We start from the raw sequence: 24,717 nt of genomic DNA on the forward strand, positions 1-24,717 counted from the left end.
GGCTTGCTGAACTCTGACCAGAATAAAGTCCCGTGGGATTGTGCCAGACATAGTCAGGACCAACAGTCACTTCGACCTCTGTAAGCACCAGTGTTTGGGGGCAGCTGAGGCCTGGGGGCGTGGACGTCACTATTATGATACTATCCAAGTGCTTTTGGTTTTAGGAATGCTGGGATAGTGGATGTGTGGCTCTGGGATCATTTTACCCAAACAGAGATGTCATCACTGTGTCTTCTAAACAATCCTATCCCTGGAGCCTTTGGGATCTGAGCCAAAGCAGTTCTAACAGTCATAACCGCCAACACCAGCCACAGGGCAGCCAAGCTGGACCTCAGTCCAGAGGAATAATTTACTGTAAGTATACATCGGGAACCTTCCAGCAACAGTCATGGTGAAGGTAGAGGTTGGAGTGATGCTTCCACAAGCCAAAGTATACCAAAGATTTCCAGGACAGATTCTCCTCCACAGCCTCCAAAGGAGCCAACTCTGCCAACTCCGGATCTAGGACTTCTGGTTTTCAGAACTGTGAGTTGAGATATTTTCATTCATAAATCACCTTGTCTGTGGTATTTTGCTCCAGTAACCCGAGCAAACTAACACAGCAACTGGTTGGTTTAACAAAAAAAAAAAAAGAGTCAGAATTATATCCCAGGTTGTATACTAGAATTACTGGGGGAAATGTGAAGCTTGTTGAAAAAATGGGAACACCAAGAGACTGAGCCAGTCTGGAGAGATTGATGAAGTCAGTCTTGACATGCTGAGTTCAGCAGTGAAAATAAGTCCATGGCAATTTCCAGTAAAAACCTGAAGATATAAAGCTTCAGTTCTAAAAAAGATTTTTTTTCCTGGATACTCAGATAGCAAAGATGTGTAGTCTTTGGTTGTAGTTGAAATCAAGGCAGTAGGTAAAATCTCCAAGGAAGAGTAGAGCAAGAAAATGAAAGGGCCACATGCTGCCCTTCTTGGTATCTCATCTATGAACAGACTTGGGAGAAAGACTGTGGCTTCTCAGTGCTGTTTCCCACTCCTTGTCCTCAAAGCAGCTGCTGAGCCACCCCTTCCATGGCACCATGAGTATCCATGCAGGGACAGGAAGCAGAGAGGCCACTGGGGGTGACTCTGTCCTTGGAGTTCACACCTGAGCTCCTTCTCCTCTAGCAAGTGATGAAAATGTCCAGGACTGAGTCAGGCATGGACACAAGAGAACACCCCTGAGAATTCTCAGAAGATCTGGGGAGAGGAACGTGAAACTCTGCTGAATTTCCTACCAGTGGAGCCGTGGAAGATCAGAGCAGCAGGATTTTAATCTTAACCTAGGTGGAATCTCATTTGTACTCAAAGGAGGAGCTAGCCTGGGGCATTGCAGTCACCATGTCCAGTATTAATATAAATATGGGATGAGAATACAAAGCAATGAAGAAGGTCACACAATGAAACAATTTTTAATCAACTCAAGCACTGTGAAAATACCCCAGACCCACAAGCCCGAAGGCCTGGATTCTGGCAAGATGAGACCCCCTCAGCAGTGTGGCATTGACAAATCATCTCAAAGCAACAGATTAACTCCACTAGCAATGGAAGGACTCACCGAGACCAGGAGTGCCAAGCCTAAAGCCTGCAGCAGAACCAGCCCATAGACCTGAGCTCTGCAGCTGGCATGGTGGTCAACATGCTTTTCAATTTGAAGGCTCTTCAGCAGACTTCTGACAGGTCACTGCAGTCCCTACAACTACTGCATTCCCATCCTGCATGGCTTACTAACGGTCCCTACTGACAGGCAGAATTCTAAAAGGGAACCTCTCCTTGCCCTGGTTGTTTAATCAAAGGCTACTCTACTACCACTGTGAAAGGGTTTTGCAGATGAAATTAAAGTCCCAAGTCAACTGACTGAAGATGATCAGATAGATGGACCCGATATGATCACATGAACCTTTTATGGTGAAAAGGACTCCAAGCATCACTGTTAGTTAATGGAGCTCCGTGGGAAGGGATGTGGGCGGCGGATGGGAGCTCAGGGCAGCCCCAGGTTGACAGCCAGCAGGGAGACAGGGACCTCAGTCTCACAGCCACAGGGAACTGAATCCTGCTGCAACCACATAAGCTGGGAGGAGGACCGCACACCTCCAGAGGAGAGCCGTGCCTGGTTGCCGTCTTGATCCAACTGGAGGCCTGAAGAAGGAGCCCAGCTCAGCCCTGCCGAAGACCACCCTGGGGAACCGCGTGCTCGGACATCATGTTGCTGGACGCTGCCACAATGATGATCCTCTATTGTGCAGAACAGAAAACTAACAGCTCCCTTAGCGTTTCTCATCTGAAACACTTGGATCTTTGAATCTTGAGATCATAAGAAACCACCACCAAACAAACCTACAAAGCCCAGATCTCCCAGGTGCCAAGGCTTATTCATTTTCACCTTGTTTGCTCACACATTCATTCACTCAACAAATACTTTTTGCAAACAGACTATGTGCAGATCCCTGTTATGCGAGGACTGCGAGGATGGGCATAGCAAGGTCAAGGTCACATGGCACCATCAGCTCTATCACACAGACTGCAGTGAGTTTAAGGTCTTTATCTTCTGCCCGTCCATCAGAGCCCTGAATTCTCATATTTACTGTTGTTCTCATAAAATCCAAGTACTGCGAGGCTAAAAGAAGCCACCATAAAGTTTTAAACGATCACACATGCCATGTTTTGATTAAAATCAGTGTTTTTTTGTGGGAAGAAGAGTACAGGTTTCTGAAATAATAAAGTCCCCAAATGTATATCATTCCGAGGATCATACTCAAGCTGCATTCTGTATCCTCTTCTTATCTATGAGACACCGGAATATCCAACAGTGTCTTATATTTACTTAAGTGACCCAGATATGAAGCATGTTTTTTAATTCCTCTTTACTATTCGACTGTAGACGTGTCTATGCTGATTTCACATCTACGTTTTTTAAAGGAGCCAGGGAGCAGGGAAGCAATTCCATATTAACAGCACTTGGAGTGGTGTCATCCCCACCAAAGCTCTTATTCTATTAAATTACACCAAAAAGATAAAAAATATTTATTCTGTTTTGCTGACACCCATATCAGATGTGATCAGCTTTCAAGTCAAAACATTATGTTTCTAATTATACTACAAATGGCCTGAGCTGGGAGAATCAACATGTTTCCTTTTCACTCTGCACCTCCTTCTCCTAAAACAAAGTGGCCGCAGCCAGGATTCAGCTGGCAGATGGGAGAATGATTCATAAGGTAGAGTGGGATTCAACTTGGCTTTTCCACGGACTGTCTGCACAGAGCCAAAAGGAGCCAAAATGGGTTTGTTTCCACAATACAAGCAGTTTTCACAAAATGGTACACGGGGAACAGATACAAGGAGGAAGATGGCCTGATACTTTCTCTGCAACATGGCCTGTTTCTTCAATAGACAGACGCTATCTATAGTCAATAACCATTCCACACAAGATCAAGGAAGTTCCACACCCGAGCCTGGAAAAGCTGCCAAGAGTCATCATTGTTGCTTAAGAGCCCAGAATTCAGAGCAAGGCCCTACAGAGTCCGGTTGAGAGAATCCTGCGATTGAACTCATCTGCAGTCACTGAATCTGTTTTTAGAAAAGAAGTATTCAGTTTTGCCCATGGTTTTGATAAAAATTCCTCCAAGACCATGCTTGCATTACACAAAAATGACCAGCTATGTTCCTCCTACAGGACAGAGTGAACAGAATCACAGGAACCTGTGGGCGTCTTGCAGACAGGTTGGTGACAGGGACTCCCCGCTGCCTGGAGTTGAACATGCCCATCTGCCCTAGATATGGGGGTAACTGCCTCATTTTTAGAGACTTCCCGTAAGGTCTATGCCAGGTCCTAATCATATTCACACCATAAAAAAAATGTTTCCTTGTGATTAATAGCCATTTCTCTGAAGGAGGTTTATTTCTTTAATTGCTACAAGTAACAGCTGGCCTTTTCATATCACACCTTGCAATTAAAAACTTCCTCTTCAGGGCCAAGTGTGGTGGCTCATACCTGTAATCCCACGGAAGCCAAGATGAGGGGGATATCATGAGGCCAGGAGTTCCGAGACCAGCCTGGGCCACGTAATGAGACCCCCATCTCAACAAAATAATTGTTTTAAAACTCATCCAGGTGTGGCGGTGCACACCTGCAGTCCCAGCAACTCAGGAGGCTGGAGGGGATCGCTTGAGCCCAGACCCCCATCTCTAAATAATAAATAAAAAATCTTCTTTGAACTTTCATGTTTTCAGGTTAGGTATTCCTAGTGAAATAAAATCCTCCTTTTCAGGATAACGTTGTCTTCCTATCTAGCTCACAAGTTTCAAGATAGCTGGGATGGTGTGGGTCTTAGTCATTGCGATAATTCTATGTTCAGCACAAGGTCTGCCATGCAACAAAGGTTTACTGAAATTAATATTTTGAATTCTCCAATTATTGGCAATGTTCATTTCTGGACGTGTTCTTTTTACCCATTGCATCATCAAGACTACCTATCAGTACAGCTGTGATGGCGGTTACAGTATTAAAACACTTCCCAACCCCATGGTCCCACTCACAGGTACCCTGGTCACCTGATAGGATGATCCCAACTATCATCCTCTGGACCTTCCAGAACTTTCCACCATCCAGCAACTAAAGGGTTAACACCCACTGCATGTGGGAGCTTCCAGGATCCTGCTGATTGGCCAGTGCCTGGTGGTCTACCTTGAAACAGCTTTGAAGTATTGTAAATATAGTCCTGACTCCAGTGTTATTAATACATGAAAGAGAATAACAGTTTAAGGGAGATCAATTTAAATAATAAACCACAAGTGTTATCAAACGCTTCTCCCTTTCATCTGTAATATCTGAATCGACAATTGCTGTGCTGTGGCCAGAGGTGGCACTTCAGGACAAAGGTGTAAGATACGTCAGAGAACAGGCAGAGGAAGCAGCCACAGTCCTGGGATGGGGAGGTGATAAAGGAGCCATCAAGGCTAAAAGTCAGCCTGTTCTGCTAAGGAGACTGCAAGAATAGTATCACACTCTTAAAATCTCCCTTATGTACCAAGTTTATAGAAATGAAATCAGACAGCCCCCTTAAAACTTTGAGTAGATACTCACTTGCTGAATAATTCAGGAAGCTTTTTAGAGCTGATTTTGTTTGGGCGTCTTTATTGTTGTATTCTGTTTCATTGTATTTTTAGTTTATGTTCTGGGATAGCAGGAAAGGCCCTGGAAAAGGAACTGAGGATGGAACAAGAAAATATCTTCCTATCATTGCCTCCTTTCTTTCCTCTCCATAGAAGAGCATAGAAAATAAGTCCTTTGCACATTATGGGCACCTGGAGAGGTGTTTGTTTTGTGGTTTGCAAAGGAAATGTTCTGAATTGTTGCTTGAGAGACAAAATTTCTAGCAGTAACCCTCAAAGTTATAGGTGTTAGGCAAGTCTTTTTTGGCAAGACATAATGGTAGGAGACATATATATTTTCCATGACCTGACTTAGCAAATTTAAATAAAGGATAAGAAACAACAAAAGGGATCTTTCTATTTTAGTGCATACACTTTGCTGCTTGATAATCCATTTTATGTGTATCACAATTAATTAGACTGATCTGCAGTTGAACATTTGGGTGGTTTCAAGTCTTTTGCTCTTTGAGTCAATGAATTGGACAATGGACTTTTTGCATATATATCTGCATATGTTTAATTGATGAGTCAAAGGTTATGTGTATGTTTTTAATGAGAAAGACAAGTTGTAGAACACGATCTGTCATAGAAGTCTGTGTTTTATTTTCAGTGTGTGTTTATATGTTCATCAATGTATAAGTGTATAAAGAAATCATGTATTTCTGGAAGGTAAGGTAAGAAATTGCTAAATTTCCTAGAGGTGAGACACTTTTATCAAGATTCTCATTACTTTTATAATAATTATTAATAAAATGATGCATGAGTTAGACCAAGAGAAAAAGCTGACTTATGAGCCAATAAGGATGTTTTGTATATGATTAGCACATTTCAAAGCAGTTTGTATTTCATGGAAAAAAAATCCAGAAATCCAGATAAAAAGTCAGAGTTACCTTGAATTGGGATTGAAATAAGCATAGGTAGCACTCCTACACTTTTCAAGCTTAATTGAAGGGAGGAGTGCTACCTATGCTTATTTCAATCCCAATAGGAATTAAGCACTGAGGAGTCAGAATCCAATTTTCTAGGACTGAAATCTCCCATGCTATTAACAAGCCTCGAAACAAGCTGAGTAAGTTACTTTCTCTTTCTTGGTCTCAGTTTCCCCACTGAAATATGAGAAAAAAAGAGTACTTTTTACCTCATTGAGTAACTGTGAGGGTTAAAGAGATAATTCATGCAGCACTAAGCACTGAGTCTGAAGTAAGTCCTCAATAAATGTTCATTATGTTTACTATTATTAGAAAAGCAGCACATCTGAAAACAATAATTTATCAATTCATGTTTACTGCACTAAGATAAACACAATATTCAAATAAAATTTCCCCAGTCTAAGAAAAAAATCAGTATTAACAGTTGTAGAAATATTTAGGCTTCCCTAAGATGATGACTTCCATCAAAGCAGGTTGAGGTACATTGTTTTCAATTATTTATCACAGCAAGTTACCATCGCAAATCAATTGTGTCAAGAAGCTATATTTAGGTTCTGTGGGTCAGCATCTCCCAAATTCAGCATGATTTTGCATTCAAAGAGAAAAAGGTATCTGTGTAATGTTTTGGCTGCTCTCAGAAAACATCAGCATCTGCTGTGAATGAGAAGGCCCTGTGCCCGCCACCCTCTGTCTCTTTTGTCTCTCGTTTCATCTGCCAGCATGTTGGATGCTCTTGGATCTGCCTCTGCTCCTGGGACCGAGCCAGTCCCCAGAGAAGGCGGCAGCACTGACCCCATCTGGCAAGGAGGGTGGAGACAGACGATAAGGAAGAATGCCATTCTTGATAGAGGGTGGTGGTCCCAGAGGGCCTCTCAGAAGAGGTGTGATTTAAGTTATTATGGATGGCAGCTCAGCCAGCAAAGGACTCAGGAAGGGCACCCAGGGGAGGACTCAGGCAAAGGTGGGGAAAGTGTGTGGTACTCAAGCATCAGAAGAGCCATCCGTGTGCCTGGAAGCTCAGTGGGGAAGGGAACAAGGTAACAAGAGATAACAATGGAAGGAATCAGTGTCCAGACCGTTTGGTGCCTGGGAGACCCCATTCAGGAGTCACTTGGGGTGTAATTCCAGAACAACAGGAAACTGCTAGAGAGAATTCACACAGTTAGACTCCTGTTTTTAGGAGCTCACACTGGCTGCTCCTGCTGAGAATGAACTTTAGGGAGACAAAGTGGACGTAAGCAGCCCACTTAATAAGTTGCCCTAGTCCAGGAAGAAAAGGATGAAACCCTGAGGGGAAGGGGCAGGCGGCCCCTGATGGGAGACTCTAACGCTGGTACTGAGGGCCGGATGACTGGCTTGGGGTTTTAAACCTTTAAACAATCCTTTGATTTGGGGGCTGGAGAATCTTCTGCAACATTCACAGTGTGTGTTTCTTCTTGGATGATGTGATGACCTTTGGGTTGAAGCATTTACCTTGCCTTGGCTATGAAAATCTGCAACCACTGTTATAACCAATCACTTGCTTTCTGCAGCCCTGGGGCGTGCATTTGTCACTAAGTCATAAGGCTTTGGTGAACACTCAAAAGCCCCTATAATGCATATCAGGGCAGTGCCCCAAGTAGATCTATCAGAACAGGTCCAAGAAAGGATCCCGACAGCTTCCCCTACAGCCAGGTGGGAACTGATCCAGGGGTTTAGACGCTCCCTGTGCAAAGCACCCCCAGCAGAAGCACTCCTGCCCTGCCCGTGCCCTATCCATCCTACCTTGCCCAACCACAGTGACTGCATTCCTTGGGCACCTGGCCCTGTATTGTGGTGAATCCTCGCTGAAACGACCTGGCTGCTAGAGGGAGACCTATAAACCTGCCAGCTTCGGATTACGGTCACAGCACACCCCAAGTATCAGGAGATAGAGAGAAGTGCATGGATGGATGGAGTCAACATTCACAGATTTTGGAGTCAGACTTGCCCCTGCCCCAGGTATACAGAACCGTATTGAAACACAGCCCATTCTACTATACTTGGTTTTGAAAATGCAAATTTGTTCTAATGGGATTGAGATATTAAGGGAATAATCTAAATGTAACATGAATGTGCTGTTTTCTTATGTGTGACTTCATCCGAAAAGCACTAGCCAAACGCAGCTGCACAGAACAGCCTAGGAATCCGCAAAATGCACCCACCACCACCTCAAAGGACAGCTGGCTACCTCAGCGCACCATGTCTGGGCCACACCTGTCCACACCAGGCGTCCATCCTTCCCTCCATCTCACATAACCCCCTTCACGGTCTCATAGTAAGGCAGGAGCTACAATCCTTCCACAGGCAAACTTCAAGGCTTTTCCAAGAAAGAGTGCTTATGTATTGCAGTATTTATGTGTCTCTTACCCACGTACTATATGTAAAACTGTGCTGCCCTTTGTACTATGTTCCTGTCTTTGTTTTTAATGTGTCCCTGATGCAAGGTTAGACTGCTTGCCCCAACCTCATTATCCTCATGAGCCCCATGGTTTGGGTGCTGTTGCATAGTAAGGAAGAAATAGGTCACCTTACAGCAACACCTACATCTACACCCACATAGGTAACTTTGTCCAACCCACATGAAGTACCTTTGTCAGGCAAGGTGCGGTGGCTCATGCCTGTAATCCCAGCATTTTAGGAGGTCAAGGCAGGTGGATCACTTGAGGCCAAGAGTTCAAGATCAGCCTGGCCAACATGACAAAACCCCGGTTCTACTGAAAAAAAAAAAAATACAAAAATTAGCTGGGCCTGGTGGCGCACATCTTTAATCCCAACTACTTGAGAGGCTAAGGCATGAGAATCACTTGAACCCAGGAGGCAGAGGTTGCAGTGAGCCAAGATGGCAACACTGCACTCCAGCCTGGGCCACAGAGCAAGACTCTTTTAAGAAAAAAAGAAAGGAAGGAAGGAAGGAAGGAAGGAAGGAAGGAAGGAAGGAAGGAAGGAAGGAAGGAAGGAAGGGGAGAGAGAGAAAGAAAGAAAGAAGAAACGTACTTGTTTAGCAACTTGCTTCACTTGCTTTCCTCACTTAACAGGTTGTGAATGTCTATGTTACTATACAGAAATCTAAAAACACATTTATGTGTCATATATAGGTCTCCATACAAACAAGATCTACACAGATTTTAAGAAACACACCTTCCTCTGTGTGCATGTGGTATGAAGGACATTTAGGTGGCTTATGGTTTTTGTTGATGTTGTTATAAATGTTGCCAAAGAGACCACTCCTATAAGAATGTCTTTGTGCACCTGGACGGTATGGTTGTAAGAAAAATCCCTACAAGTGGAATTGCTGTGTTAAAGACACGCATGCTTATGTTTTCATAGATTCTGTCAAATTGCTCTCCAAGGAAGTTGTATCAATGAATAACCATATAACCAACTATATATAACCGTTCCTATTCTGCTGTCATTGGAGATTGCCATTTTTTTGAAGTTCATGAATCATAGAAATACATACTCTAAATACACAATAGACTGAAATTAATAAATTATTGCTAGAGTCTGAATGTCTGTGTTCCCCTCAAATTAATATGTTGATATTCTCACCCCCAAGTGGATGGTGTTAGGAGGTGGGGCCTCTGGGATGTGGTTAGGTCATGGGGGCAGAGCCCTCATTTATATGGTTCGGTTGTGTCCCTCTCAAACCTCATCTTGAATTGTATGTAGCTCCCACAGTTCCCGCATGTCATGGGATGGAACCTGAGGGAAGTAAGTGAATCAGCGGGGTGAGTCTTTCTCATGCTGTTCTCATGATAGTGAATAAGTTTCATGAGATCTGATGGTTTTATAAGGAGCAGTTTCCCTGCACAAGTTCTCTCTTGTCTGCCACCATGTAAGAGGTACCTTTCACCTTCCGCCATGATTGTGAGGCCTCCCCAGCCATGTGGAATTGTGAGTGCATTAAATTTCTTTTTCCTTACAAATTACCCAGTCTTGGGCATGTCTTTATCAACAGCATGAAAACAGACTAGTACACTCATAAATGGAATTAATGCCCTTACAAAAGTGACTCCATTGAGCTTCCCTGCCCCTTTCATCATGTGAGGATGCAGCAAGGTGGCTCCATCTGTGACTAAGGAAGTGAACCCTCAGCAGACATTGAATTGTCACAGCCATTCCCCTGGACCCCAGCCTCTAGAGCTGTGAAAAATAAATAGTTGCTGTGTATAAGACACTGAGGGCATAGTATTTTATTATAGCAGCCTGAGCAGACTAAGGTAATGGAGCATCAATATCAGTCCACTAGTCTGATGTCATATGTTAATCACAGAGCAGCCTGGGCATGAGAAGTGTGAGAACTACAGTATCTTCTCAATTGTCCTATAAATTAAAACTGTTACTAAAAGTCTGTTAAAACACATATATTGTCTTACATTAGTTGTGTCTATTCATGAAAATTAACATCTTTTCACAAGCGTATAAGTCATTTGTATTTTAATTTTTGTTAATTCCTTGTTTATGTTCTATCTCCAGCTTTCTATTAGATTATCTTTTTTTCCCAGAATTTAAAAACTTCCAAAAAAGTTCCAAGTTTTGAAATAATATTATTTATCTTTTGCTATATATGAAATGTGGCCAAATCTGTCAAATTTTATAACCTTTGGGGCTTCATGGCTTTTTTAGAAAATACCAACTTAACCTACCATTGCATTTAGAATAACTTTATCCACAATAAAATAAACCTAAAATATTTACTTATCAGTTAATTAGTAAACCAACTGCATTAGTCTCCTTAAGCTGCTATAACAAATACCACACACTGGGTGGCTTAAGCAACAGGCATTTATTTTCTCACAGTTCTGGAGGCTGGAAAGTCCAAGATCAAGTTGGCAGAAGGGTTGGTTTCTGATGAGGCCTCTTTCCTTGGTTTGTAGAAGGCCACTTTCTCATTGTGTCTTTATATGACCTCCTCTGTGTGTGTGGAGAGAGACAGAGATATTGTGTCTCTGTCTCTGGGACACTAATCCTATCAGATTACACATCGTTATGACTTCATTTAACCTTAGTTACCTTCCTAAAGTCCATTTCTCTGAATATAGGCACAATGGGGAGCAGTGCTTCCACATGTGTTTGACGGGGGGACACACGGGGGACACAATTCAGTCCTTAACATCATTCAACCAATATTTATTGATAGTGGATTACTCTACACTGTGCTTGCTAATCGAGAGAATACAAAGGCATGGCCCCTGACATCCACAAGTTTACAATCTACTCTTACAGGCATGAAATAATATTTACAATAATTATAATTTGGCAGATTTAAGTGCTTCCCCTGAGGGGAAAAAAAAAACAGTGTAATGTCTAGACTGTAAAAGTGGCTGCAGACTTGTTTCCCTGCACCTCTCAGAACAGAGGTGCATCATAAAATTAAACATATCAATCTCTAGTCAAAAGTGACTTGTGACGTGGATGTGAAGGTGAAGTTATAGAATGTGGCAGAGAAAGAGGAAGAAATACAGCAAGATACTGAAAAAAGTGTACAAACAAGAAACAAAGTGTACAAACAAGAAACCAAACCACAGGGATCTGAGGCTACTGCAAACTACACACTCTGGAGTGGCAGGAATAACAGCTTAAAGTATATGATGCATTTTTTTCCTCTGAAATCCTCAAAACTCTTCTCAAGTATTTATTATCCTCTCATAATCACACTAAGGTAGAAAATAAATATGTTTTCTAGGCTTTTTAAATTTTAATTTCACATAGTTATAGATAAATACAGGGATCTCACTATAATGAATCTGATTATTAAATATTTTGCTGAAAACGTATTTTGCATAAGGTTGCTTTAGACCCTGTGGGTGTGTAATAAGGGCTAGGACATAGTACCTGTGTTGGAAAACACTGAAGTCTTACAGTTAGAAGGAAACAAGAGTTCCCCAATTTAGGAAAAGATTCACCCCCTCCCTCCGCTTTGGCAACCATGGAGGGCATCATTATTTGACCCCTGACTCATTGCAACTAATATCCTCAGAAGTACCCTCAGGATATTTCCCAGAGCTCTGCAAGAAGCCACTCACCACCAGCAGAACCAGGTGGGCACAGGAGTCAACATCTGTCCCTTGCACTATTCTATGCTGCCCCCCTTTAACAGTTTAACAACCTAAAAACCCATAGGGTTTTCCTGTGCCACTTTGATCCCATGCTTTATTTCCGTTGGATTCTCCATAGAATTCAAGAACGAGATGGCAGACCAATTGCTAAACTCAAGAAAACTAACACTTTTTACCTGACTTGTTGAGCCTAATTCCAATATCTGCCTTCATTTGACAGTGAATATTCACAAAAGGATTTAAAAAAATACAAAACAAACACACAAAATCCAGTCGATGTGGAAAACACACATGCCTACTTTGACTTTCCTGGGTCAGAAATGGAAGTGAAAGCAGGCACTTCTCCAACTACCATTCTGCAGGAAAAGATGAGTGCAACAAAGAAACCGCAAATGGCATTCATTACGGCTACAGAACCAAACTAAAGAATGTGAGATCAGACAGCTGCCAGGGATCTTTACTGCGTATAAATATGGTATCTGAGTGCCTAAGAATGGCAGACAATGCCTGCTGGCATTGGTGAAGATGAGGATTCCGAAGAGAAGTGAAGGAAGGAGGGTCAGGAGGCCCCGGGAATATTTTTTCATAGAGAATTCCCCAATACCAACATTTTCCCCTTTCTTTGGGGCTGCGGGGTAATAATGAAACACATTCTGTGTTAGGGTTTCTTTGACACAGTGGCTACAGTTTGGTAATGATGACTGTCCTTGCCATTATGATTATGGCATTTATTTTATTGTGATTATTTAATCCATTCAACACTATGCTGTGAACTTTTAACAGCGTATTTCAGGTAATGATCTTAACAGCTCTGCTAAGTTAATATTATTGTTCCCATTTTTAAAATGAGGAAATTTAAAATTCTAAAGGATTCCGAAAATTATCCAGGGAGTGACAAAGCCAGGCAGGATGCAAACCCATGTCTGCTCCAAGAGAAAGAAATAAAGGGCATCCAAATTGGCAAAGAGGAAGTCAAACTGTTGCTGTTCACTGATGATATGATCGTATACCAAGGAAACCCTAAAAACTCATCCCAAAGCATCTAAAACTGGTAAATGAATTCAGCAAAGTTTCAGGATACAAAATTAATGTACACAAATCAGTAGCACAGCTATTGCAACCCCTTTCACAATAGCTGTGAAAACACACACACACACACACACACACACACAAACTCAGGAATATACCTAACCAAGGAAGTGAAAGACCTCTACAAAGAAAACTGCAAAACACTGGTGAAAGAAGTCATACCTGACACAAACAAATGGAAACACATCCCATGAACATGTATGGATAGAATCAATATTGTGAAAATGAACATATTGCCAAGAGCAATCTATTATTCAACGCAATTCACATCAAAATACCCCATCATTCTTCACAAAAGTGGAAAAAACAATCCTAAAATTCATATAGAACCAAAAAAGAGCCCGAATAGCCAAAGCAAGACTAAGCAAAAAGAACAAATCTGGAGGCATCACATTACCTGATTACAAACTACAGTATAAGGCCATAGTCACCGAAACAGCATGGTACTGGTATAAAAATAGGCACATAGGCCAATGGAACAGAATAGAGAACCCAGAAATAAAGCCAAATACTTATAGACAACTGATCCATAACAAAGCAAACAAAAACATAAAGTGGGGGAAAGGACACCCTATTCAACAAATGGTGCTGGAATAATTGGCAAGCCACACATGGAAGAATAAAACTGGATCCTCATCTCTCAACTCATATAAAATTCAACTCAAGCTTGTTCAAAGACCTAAATCTGAGACCTGAAACCATAACGATTCTAGAAGATAACATCGGAAATAACCTTCTAGACACTGGCTTAGGCAAAGACTTCATGATCCAAAACCCAAAAGCAAATGAAACAAATACTAAGATAAATAGATTGGACTTAATTAACTAAAAAGCTTCTGCACAGCAAAAGAAATCAGCAGAGTAAACAGACAACCCACAGAGGTGGAGAAAATCTCTGCAAACTGTGCATCCAACAAAAGATTAATAACTAGAAGCTACAAAGAACTCAAATAAATCAGCAAGACAAAAACAAACAATCCCATCAAAAAGTGGGCTAAGGATGTGAATAGACAATTCTCAAAAGAAGACATACAAATATATGAAAAATATGCTCCACATCACAGATTATTAGGAAAATGCAAATCAAAACCACAATGTGTTACCACTTTACTCCTGCAAGAATGTCCAAAAGATAATAATAATAATAGATGTTGGTGTGGATGCGGAGAAAAGGGAACACTTTTACACTGCTGGTGCAAACGTAAACTAGTACAACCACTGTGGAAAATAGTGTGGAGATTTCTTTAAAAACTAAAAGTAGAACTATCATTCAATTCAGCAATCCCACTACTGGGTATCTACCCAGAGAAAAAGAAGTCATTATACAAAAAAGATACTTGCACACACATGTTTGTAGCAGCACAATTCACAACTGCAAAAATTTGAAACCAGCCCAAATGCCCATCAATCAATGAGTAAAGAGAACATTATATATATGTGTGTGTATATACATATACATATATATACATATACATACATATATATACATACATATACATATATACACATATACACATATATACACATACAGACACACCATGGAATACTACTCACCCATAAAACAGAACAAAATAATGCACTTGTAGCAACCTGGATGGAATTGGAGACCATTATTCTAAGTGAAGTAACTCAGGAATGGAAGGTATGTTCTCATTCATAAGTGGGGACTAAGCTATGAGGATGCAAAGGCATAAGAATGATACAGTGGACTTTGGGGCCTCAGGGGATAGGGTGGGAGGGGGTGAGGGATAAAAGACTACATATTGGGTACAATGTACGCTGCTCAGGTGATAGGCACACCAAAATCTCAGAAATAACCACTAAATAACTTATTCATGTAACTAAACACCACCTGTTCCCCCAAAACGATTGAAATAAATAGATACATAAATTGCTCAATAAAAAACTCCCACAAAACCATGCCCGCTCAACATGGGTAATCCTTCCCCTCTGACATCCTAATGTTCTCTCTTCATTCTAATGCTGTGGTAAGTATAGAAGACTAGGGGCGTAAATCCGCACTAGAGCTCACAACGTTTTTTCCTATAAAGAGCCAGAGAGTAAATTTCAGGCTTTGTGGGTCAGATGATCATAGCTGTTACTCAGCCATTGTAGCAAAAAAAGCAGCCTGAAACAACACAGAAACTAATGAGCGTGACTTTGTTCCAATACAACTTTATTTATAAAAACAGGTGGCGGGCCATATTTGGCCCTCAGGCTGTGGTTAGTCTACCTCAGTCCGCAAGAATGAGAGGTAGGAGATATGGTTGCAGGAGCTGGAAGAACATTGCAATGACCAATGAAAGACACCATCTTTAACCTCAGATACTTTAAAATCCAGCAATAAATGCCACAAAAAAACCCACCATTTTTTAAAAAAGAATAGATTCAGAGAAAGAAAACACATTGAAAAACACAGAACAAATATAGTACAAATTATGAAAGCAATTTCTAGGAACAAAAAGGAGTGACTGCTCAGGTATAGCTAAATCAGCTAAAATGTCTTAGACAACGGAGATTTAAAGCTGGGTTTTAGAGGCAGGATAGAGACTGAATGGGAACAGAGAAGAGAATACATCCCTCTCCACTTAGGCATCTGAAATTTACATGACATAGAAGGGATAAAGGAACTTGGGAAGCACCAGACAGCAATGGATAAACAACCAAAGGCATTTGTGTGCTTCAAAAAAAGTAGTAAAATCTCATGCCCTCCACCCAAGGAGTGCCCGTTAAAATAAATATCATCTGCCCAGAATAACAAACTGATAAGGCTGAATTAATTATTACTCTATGAAAGTTTTCATTTGAAGTGTTCTGTGGATTAATGCAATAATCAAATCCATTTCCCCAGTCTGTCCCCTGCTCTTCTCTCTCAGCTTCAATTTCAGCTCTGAATTGTAAAACAGAATGAGGTTTTACTGGAAGCCTCTCTCCCTCTACCTTCCGAGTGCTCTCTGCAGTCATCCTAAGTCAGGGCCTGAAAGCTGAGGGAATCAACAGGCCAAAAGGAGAACAGGCTCCATGCCACTTTCTGCAAAGCAATTTTCCAATGGAAATTGGATGCACTTGCATCATGGGGCTTAATTCCTGTGCTTGAAGCACAGGACTTAGCAGGCTGCAAATCCGCAGCTCCCATGCGACACAAACTCCTGTCAGGTGGCCAGGTTTGTTTCTCATGATGAATTTCCTCTTGCAGGAATATTGTGAGTTGGAGCCAGAGGAATATGGTGAGTTGCAGAGGTATGGAGGCATCCAATGACCTTGGCCCCCAGCTCACAGACGACCCAGACTTATACCCTAGCAAGGTCAGGGCACAATCTCCCCCAAAAGAAAATATGATTCATTCAGTTCTGAGTCAATGAGGCAGAAATGGTCTCCCTCTCCAGATTTACCGTTTCTCCTCTTGCATTCACACCCATCCTGGGTTTCCTCACTTCACCCCTAAGTTGTAACTGAAGCATTCACCCTTAAATCACATTGTCCTTGTCAATCAAATTTTACCTTAGAATCTTAACTTGCTCCGCTATAAAGCTCCAGGTCTAACTGTAGCAATGCTGAGCTCCCAGCATATTGCTTTAGAATCCCAGTCCCCACTTCTCCCTGTCTGGGAGCCACAGCAACGGCTCTGGTTTTCCTTGGATCCTTTAGACAAGACACTGAACAGAGAACACTGCCCATTACAGCAGTCACTGGCCACCCTCCAGAAGCACACCTGTGGTTTAACAAATTGGGTTGACTACTCATTGCAATGAGGGAGCACTCACACCATGGGAACCATGGGACACCTTCATAAGGGGATGCTAGAACCTATTATGGGATGAGGGCCTTGAATGGGTGATTTGGGGGAGAGTCTAAGGAAGCAGACATTTGCCCTAGAGTAGGTATCATCAGAAAATAGGGCAATTCTCTGAGTGGGTATCTCAATCAATCCCATCTAGAGGAAGGCCAGACTAGAGTGAGGAAAAGGCTGGAACTGATAATCATGTAGTAGTTAGTCAGTGAACGAGAGAAGGGGATGTCTGGGACTTTGTTGGTTGCACAGTGACCTGGTCTGCATCCATATCCTGCGATATTGTTTATGTCTAGCAGGAGAAAACGAGGATTAGCTGTGCCAGATCAGTTTGCAATAACGTTGAGACCAAGCTCTGAACATCAAATTCAGTTCCCAGGCATCAGGATTGCATTTATTTTCTTTTTCATACTGTTTTGTTAAATAAGGAAAAAAAAAATACCAAGGTGTGTTAGTTATGAAATTGTGTGATTATGGTGATTCTGCATTCGAGTTAAATGATATTTGCATTTAAAATTGGCATTGCACGGTATAAAGACAAACACTAAAATCCATGATAATCATTTTAATTTTAATTTTCTTTACTTCAATCAACATGGCAAATTTTAAAATGGCATGAATAGTTGAGAGAGAGAGGCTGTGAAAGAAGAGAAAAAGCTTTACATTTTAGTCCCACTAATGACCTTTTTTTCCTGCTTTTTGAACAAGGCGGTCCTCATTTTCATTTTGTGCTGTGTCCTCCACATGACATAGCTGTTTCTGTTCCCTGGTCTCTATTTCTTTTAACCTTTGACAGTATCCTAAAGAGATATTCTTAAATGTCGTAATTTTCCTTTGTTTTTCAGAGATCGCTAGCTGCCCTGTGTGCCCTAAGTCAGCGAATGCCATAGGGGTCAATTCCCTATGGATGCTTTCAGAGATGACACTTAGGTTAGATGGGGAGGAGTCAACCCAGCCTCCCGTTCTCTTGCTGGATCCTGGTCCTTCTTTTCACTGCGTAGAAGCAGGAAGAGAACAGAAGCTGTCGCAGATCAGTCCCCACTGAGAATTCAAAGCCATGTGTCCGGACTCCCATCGGTAAGACATGTTCTCCAGGCACTACAGTGCTTTTCTGGTGATTTTTGTTTGTTTGCTTTCTTTCATTTTCCTGGGTCAAAATATTAAAGTGTCCATTCACTCTTCTGATCAATATCTTATTTGTAAATAATTTTCCAGTTCTTATCGCAAGTTGCCCTAATGATCCCCTGGCAGCAACCTCAGCTCAGATTCGTCTCTGATATAAATGTACAGTGAATCTGTTTCCTAGAAAGGTCTTTCTCTATCCTTTACACAGAAATCACTTTTCAGTGTAATTTAGAGAAAGGGGTTTGAGAAGAGGTTTAAAGTGACTTCGTGGCAAACCAGTTAAGACCAAATGAACTGTGTATTTGAAAATTCAGAATTTTGACACATTCTTGCTTTCTTTTTCTTAACAGAAACGTCTGCTATGCTTACATTCAGATACCTGAAGGCCTCTGCCCTGAGGCACAGAATGTCAATAGAAGATTCCAGGAGTCCTTGCCCAAGTTTTTGGTAGCATATCTGCAAATAGCCCTGACCCATCCTTTTGGGTCAATACAGTTAGCAGGCTGAATAGGAGGCTCTGAATCAAAAGACAGCAGCCTATTTGGATGAAGTGGACATAGGAGGAAATAATGGCATCCATCACCACCACCCGCTCCCCGCAATCTCCATCCCAATCCTGGGGCTAGATTCTCCTGCCATCTGGACATCCTCTCGGAGTGATGTGTCTGGCAGCATAGGTGGTCTTGGTGGCTCTTCTTGGCTGCTGCTATTCAAAAGGAGGAAACCGGTTTTATTGAATCTCAACAAAACCTGCCTGCCCCTCACCAAACCACATCATTCTCATGTCTTATTCTTAAGCCTCAAACTTAAGCTTAAGCCTCAAGCACTGAAACCGATGAATTGGGCCTTGTTCTGTCAACTACATTAACTTACATGGTGAGAAGAAGTTTAGTAACAGCAGAAACTAAACCTTTGTTTGGTTTCTTAACATAGCACTTGCAGAATTTAAAAACTGACCCTAATTTCTTACAGATTATTATTATTATCACATTTAAATATATTGAGTGCTTAGGAAGTATTCTTCACTTCAAAAGCATCGTCTCATTGAATCCTTACAAACACTGAAATAAGTATTGTTATTATATATGTTTAACAGATAAAGAAACAGGTTTAGGAAAATTGAGAAAATAACCAAGGTAAAACAGCTAGCAAGTGGTTTGAACAGAATTCAAACCCAGGATGTCCAGCCCCAGTGAATTTGCTCTCAGCTATTATGGTATAAAGTATTTATACACAATACACATTTACTTCATATACCCAAACGTGTTCATTACAAAACTATAGAACGTATTCACTGCCCTGGAAATACTGCAGTTTGCATTTGGAATTTTGATTATTTACAACAAATCCCAAAGTTCATGATACATATTAGTTTGTCATTTTGCTGAGGCATGATCTCAATCTCGCTGACAAGATTTCAATCTTTTCCCGCCACAACATAAGCCCTTGAACTTCAGCCATAAAAATGAAAGACATCTACAGTTGAAGGCGTGAAGAACCTGACTGCACCTGGGGTGGAAAGCCTCGAGACAGTAACATAACAATGTACTTCTGCTCACCAATTCCTACAGGACTGCAGACAGCACAGTGAGAATGCAGGCCCCACAGTCTCTTCCTGAGGACTCGACCTCAGCAGCAAGTCAGATCTTGACAGCAGCTACCATCTTTCCGTTCTGCAGAAATGTCAACAACATCCACTCTGCCCATCCACTAAAGAACCCCTTGGGCTGTTTTCAAGATTCCAAGGAGCCACCCACCTGAAGGACAGGAGCCCTGGAGGGCCACATCTACTTGGGCAAAAAGGGGGGAAGCAATATGCTTTTGAGTGGAAACATGGTCTTTGTCAATTTCTCCTTCACCAGCCTGGCTAACTTTCCAATGGACAGTGGGGGTTTTTGTTTTTATTAGTGAGTGAGGTAGAATTCTTGAGAGAGTGAGAGACAGAGACATAGAGATAGGGACCAGGAGAAAATTAGCCTTAGAAATAACTGAATTCTAGCGGAAAGTGGCAGTCAGTGACACCCATGGCAGTGGAGTCGTGTATGGGATTCCCTTTCTCTCTATCTGCCCTTTTCCACTATAGAGGAACCCATTGCTCTAACTCCTTCATGGCATCTTCTTCACTGATAAAACCTGCAGGAGAAGAAACAATTGTTCTTGTGTGAGAGTTTGCCTTTTTCATAGAACATACCACAAACATTAGTTAAAAGAAGATCTGGATTTCAGCACTAGATCTATTTATTACAGGTCAGTTGTGTGATCTTACACAGGAGCCATTTTACCTCACTTAGCCTCAGTTTCCCCACCTGTATAATAAGAAAGTCAGAGAATTCCCTGAGGCTTCTTGCAGCTCTTCCCTTCTAAACTGTTTTGCAGAAACACAGTCACATAGCTGATTGCAGCTTATGTTTTCCAAAGTAATTCCTTATTTTGGCCCCTGGATTCACCTACTCATGGTCTGTTTGCCAGTGAATTATCCTTTGATTAATGGACAAGTTCTGTGTCTCTCTAAGCCTCAGTTTTCCCTTCAGTCACTATGCTAAACCCTGAGAGACAGCGAAGAAGGCACAGCCATGTCCTCAAGGAGCATGCTGTCCAGGAAGGCAGTGGGTCTGCCTAGACAATCTCTAAGGCTTGTTTCAGCTCTGCTGTCCTAGGATTCTATGATTGCAAGCATTTCAGGGGCCACCATCTCCACAACTAAGGTTGGTAATAAAGAAAATGATTTGTATTTCAGAAGCTCTCTTCAAAGATGCCAAACACCACAGTGACAACATCTGCCATCTTGTCCGGTGGAAGACTCTGAAACACCCAGCTGTGAACAGAGTCTTTTAAACTTCCTTTAGAAGACAGGTAGCAGAGAAGCAAGCTCAGGTGTCAGCTGCAAATGGCCTTTTTCTTCAAAGAGTTGTTTAGACTTGAGTTCTTTTCTGAAATTGGAGTGTAAAAGTTCAGAGTTCAACTATGATTCTCCAATCGTTCATCAGTATTCCTGGCCTGTCCTACAATTAGGAGTATTTGACTTTTCAGCTGTAATAACGCATTGTCCTGGGGACATGGATGCCCTCACACTCTTACTTCCTTCGATCAACACATGTATATGTGACAGAGGTCAGTAGAAAAAGGACTGGGCCAATGTAACGATCTCAAACAGGTTCAAACCTGCCCCCAAGGCTGTGTCAGCACCAAGCTCTAGGTTAAAGAGCAAAATTAGGTCATAAGCTAAGACAAAGAGCATAAAGTAGACAGGGACTCTCCGACTTCTCAGACTTTGCAATTCAGGATAGAAAATCAAAAGAGGTTGCCTTTTCTCACAACTCCCCCAAACACACACGCATGCACGCACCCACACACACACCACACACGCACACAAACCTGTGAGTTCCAAAGTGCAAAGGAATCCATCCAGAATAGCCTAAGGAAGAATGCTCATTCCACTCCTCTCCCTGGCATAACTACTGCCCAGCGGGGGAAATAGCCCTGCCCAGTGATCAGGCCTCAGGCTCTGTGGCCAGGCAGGATGCAAGCATCCAACTCTAGCACCCACTCATAGGATAACTGGGTTGGGATCTCTGAACCTTGACTTCCTCATCTAGACAATGGACACAAGAGTGTACTGGCTCAGAGGGCTGGTGGTGAGATTAAATAAGACAAGGTGATTCCAGGGAGCACCCCAGAGCAATGGCTCAGGGTGTGATACGGTTTGAATCTGTGCCCCCACCCAAATCTCATGTTCAAGTGTAATCCCCAGTGTTGGAGGTGGGGCCTGGTGGGAGGTGATTGGATCATGAGGGCTGTTTCTCATGAATGATTTAGCACCATCCCCTTGATGCTGTTCTCACAATATTGAGAGTTCTCATGATGAGATCTGCTTGTTTAAGAGTGCAGCACCTCCGCCCTGCCTCTCTTGCTCCTGCTTCTGCCATGTGAGACTCTCCTTCCACCATGACTGGAAGCTTCCTGAGGCCTCCCCAGAACCTGAGCAGATGCCAGCATCATGCTTCCTGTTACAGCCTGTGGAACCATGAGCCAATTAAACCTCACTTCTTTATAAATGACCCAGTCTCTGGCATTCCTTTATAGCAATTCAAAAACAGACTAATACAAGCTGTCAGCAGTTTCTTGTCCTCATGACTCAGACCCTGCCTGCATGGGATCAGGTATTCCAGAAAGCTTTGTCCTGGTGGTTATTTATTTTATAACTAACAAGGGCAAGCTTTTTCTAAAAATTTGCTTGGGAACTCTACCCTCTCTTGTTTATATTCATTTTTAATTATTCATAAATATGTGGTTAGTGTAGAAAATTCAAATACGTAGAGGTCCCTCTTTGAGATCTGTCTTTTCAAACTCTTTAGAATGTATCCACACGAACATACTCACTGGAGAAAGTACACACACACACACACACACACACACAGACATCATTTTTAACAAAAGTTGTACAGATATTGTATTGGCTCCTTTAGCTGCTTTTTCCAAGAGATGAGAGAACACAAAAAAATTAAAGGGAGACTTGCATATATCCAAATACAGGTTGTGCTGCTATTACTGGTCTCTTCTTCCCAGGAGTTCTAGAAGATGTTTTTAGGAGCAAATATTAGTGTGATATCTCTCCACAATTGATTACATTTCCATTAGTAATGATAATGTTATATAATAAAATATCCAGGAAGATAAAAATGATAATTGCTGAATCAAGGGCAAATATTTTGGAGCAAGGATAGATAAGAGGACAAAGCAGAAAGGCTTAAACTCTAACTCAGTAAATCTGTCATTATCCAGAAAAAAGTCTAGATGGTTTGTTTGGTTTCAACTTACTTATTGAGTCATATTAATGACTGCTACACATTCAGCTGGGGACCTTTTTCTGGAACCCGGTGTCCTCCACCAAAAAAAATCAAAAGTCACCTGAGGTGAGAGACTGTCAAACCCCACAGGATGCCAGTCTTGTCCAGAAACTCTCACTCCAGTGGCTTCTTTCTAAGCAGAGCTATACCCAGCCTAAAGTCTCCCCATGGACTGGAAGACCATCTAACAAAAACAATTGCTTCTTTCTGTCGCTTCAAACAAGAGGAAAAGACTCTGGTGTCATCAAAAATGAAATAATACCATGCTGAAGGGAAGGAACCCCTTGTAAAGGCCATTAAATAAAAATTGCCCTCCTTGTTGCTAATGGTTTCAATTAACACCAAAATGTGCCACCAGCTTAGCTGCAGCCTCTCCCTGAATCGACTGAATCATTGTTTGACTGTTTGTTCAAACACAGAGCTAGACAGTACAAATTTGTTAGCATAATACCATTTAATATGGTGACTACACATTCTCGCTAGCGGGAGCAAAGTGCATTTGTCAGAGCGATTGCATTGCTGGCATGAAACTCCACAATTCCAGCTCTTCTGAGCAATTCTAACTTCACATCTACTCAATGGCTCCGATCTCAGATCATCTTTTTCTAGGAAAACCTTCTTGGACCCTGCTTGTGTGGGTTAAGAAGACCAAACAGCACAGCGGCATCCCCCAGATTCCTTGGCTCTGTCCTAAGTTCTTTGTGATTCTGGGAGCAGGAGAGCAGGAGGAGACATCAGTGTGAACCATGGAATTTCTTTGCTTGAAGAGGGGGCTAATTTCTGTTAAAAGCAAGATTCAGATCTGAAAGAGCTCTGTGCTCTGCTGCAGGTCCCCAGAAAAGTAATCTTAATAAAATCTACTGCTGCCCCCTCTCGGTTCTGAGAGGGCAGGGATGGCACCATCTCATGCACCTGACTTTTCTCAACCTCATTGCCTGGCACATGCTGGACACATGTCGAACGAATGAATGAACAAATGAATGAACGAATGAATGAACCAATGAACGAACGAATGAACGAACAAACGAACGAACGAATGAATGTATGAGTTTCTGGGTGTGAAAGTAGGCAGTACAGGCAAACGGCAAAAGGAGGAGTGGCATGTGATTGTTTCTCCCAAATAAAACATTTTTAAAGTTGTGTCTGTCCATCCTTAATTTTCATTTCATTGATTCCATTTCATCTTTTCCTTGCCTCAAACTATGACTCAGATAGGTCCTTAGAAACCATTTCTTTCACTCTATAATTTTAGATAGAAGGAATGTGATGCCTGAAGAGGTAAAATTACTTATTCAGGAAAACATGCTAGTTCATTGTTATGGTATTTTACACCATTGTGAATTTTTTATAGATTGATCTTCTGTGAAAGCACGGAGTCCTCCTGTATCCTCCTGGTTGTCTCCAGTAACCAGAACATTAGAGCTTACAGAAAACAACCCTCCTTCCACTTCCAATACGTTAAAATGTGAAAAGAAATAGCTGGTAGAGCATTTATATACTAGGGTTTCATGAAATCTTACATCCCAATTAATTGTAAGGTGCACAATTATTTTACACACTGCTAAGAAAAAAATACCGCAAGCACGTTACTACTATTTAGAAGTTCTGTGTCATACCTACCAAAAGAGCTCTTTTAGACTTATTTATGCAATTTTAATTTATCCGTCTTGTTCACA

General features: G+C 41.8%; 1 long non-coding RNA gene across 1 annotated transcript; it reads left to right on the top strand.

Annotated features, from left to right (window-relative positions):
• On the top strand, window positions 1-19,760 carry LOC108529911 (uncharacterized). Its single transcript, XR_001885714.1, has 4 exons — window positions 1-80; window positions 165-525; window positions 17,915-18,146; window positions 18,545-19,760. It is a non-coding gene; the product is annotated as an uncharacterized LOC108529911 (long non-coding RNA).
• Window positions 19,761-24,717: the final 4,957 nt, after the last annotated feature.

Source organism: Rhinopithecus bieti, unplaced genomic scaffold (genome assembly GCF_001698545.2).
Source record: "Rhinopithecus bieti isolate Rb0 unplaced genomic scaffold, ASM169854v2 scaffold_6933, whole genome shotgun sequence".
NCBI classification, from domain to species: domain Eukaryota; kingdom Metazoa; phylum Chordata; class Mammalia; order Primates; family Cercopithecidae; genus Rhinopithecus; species Rhinopithecus bieti.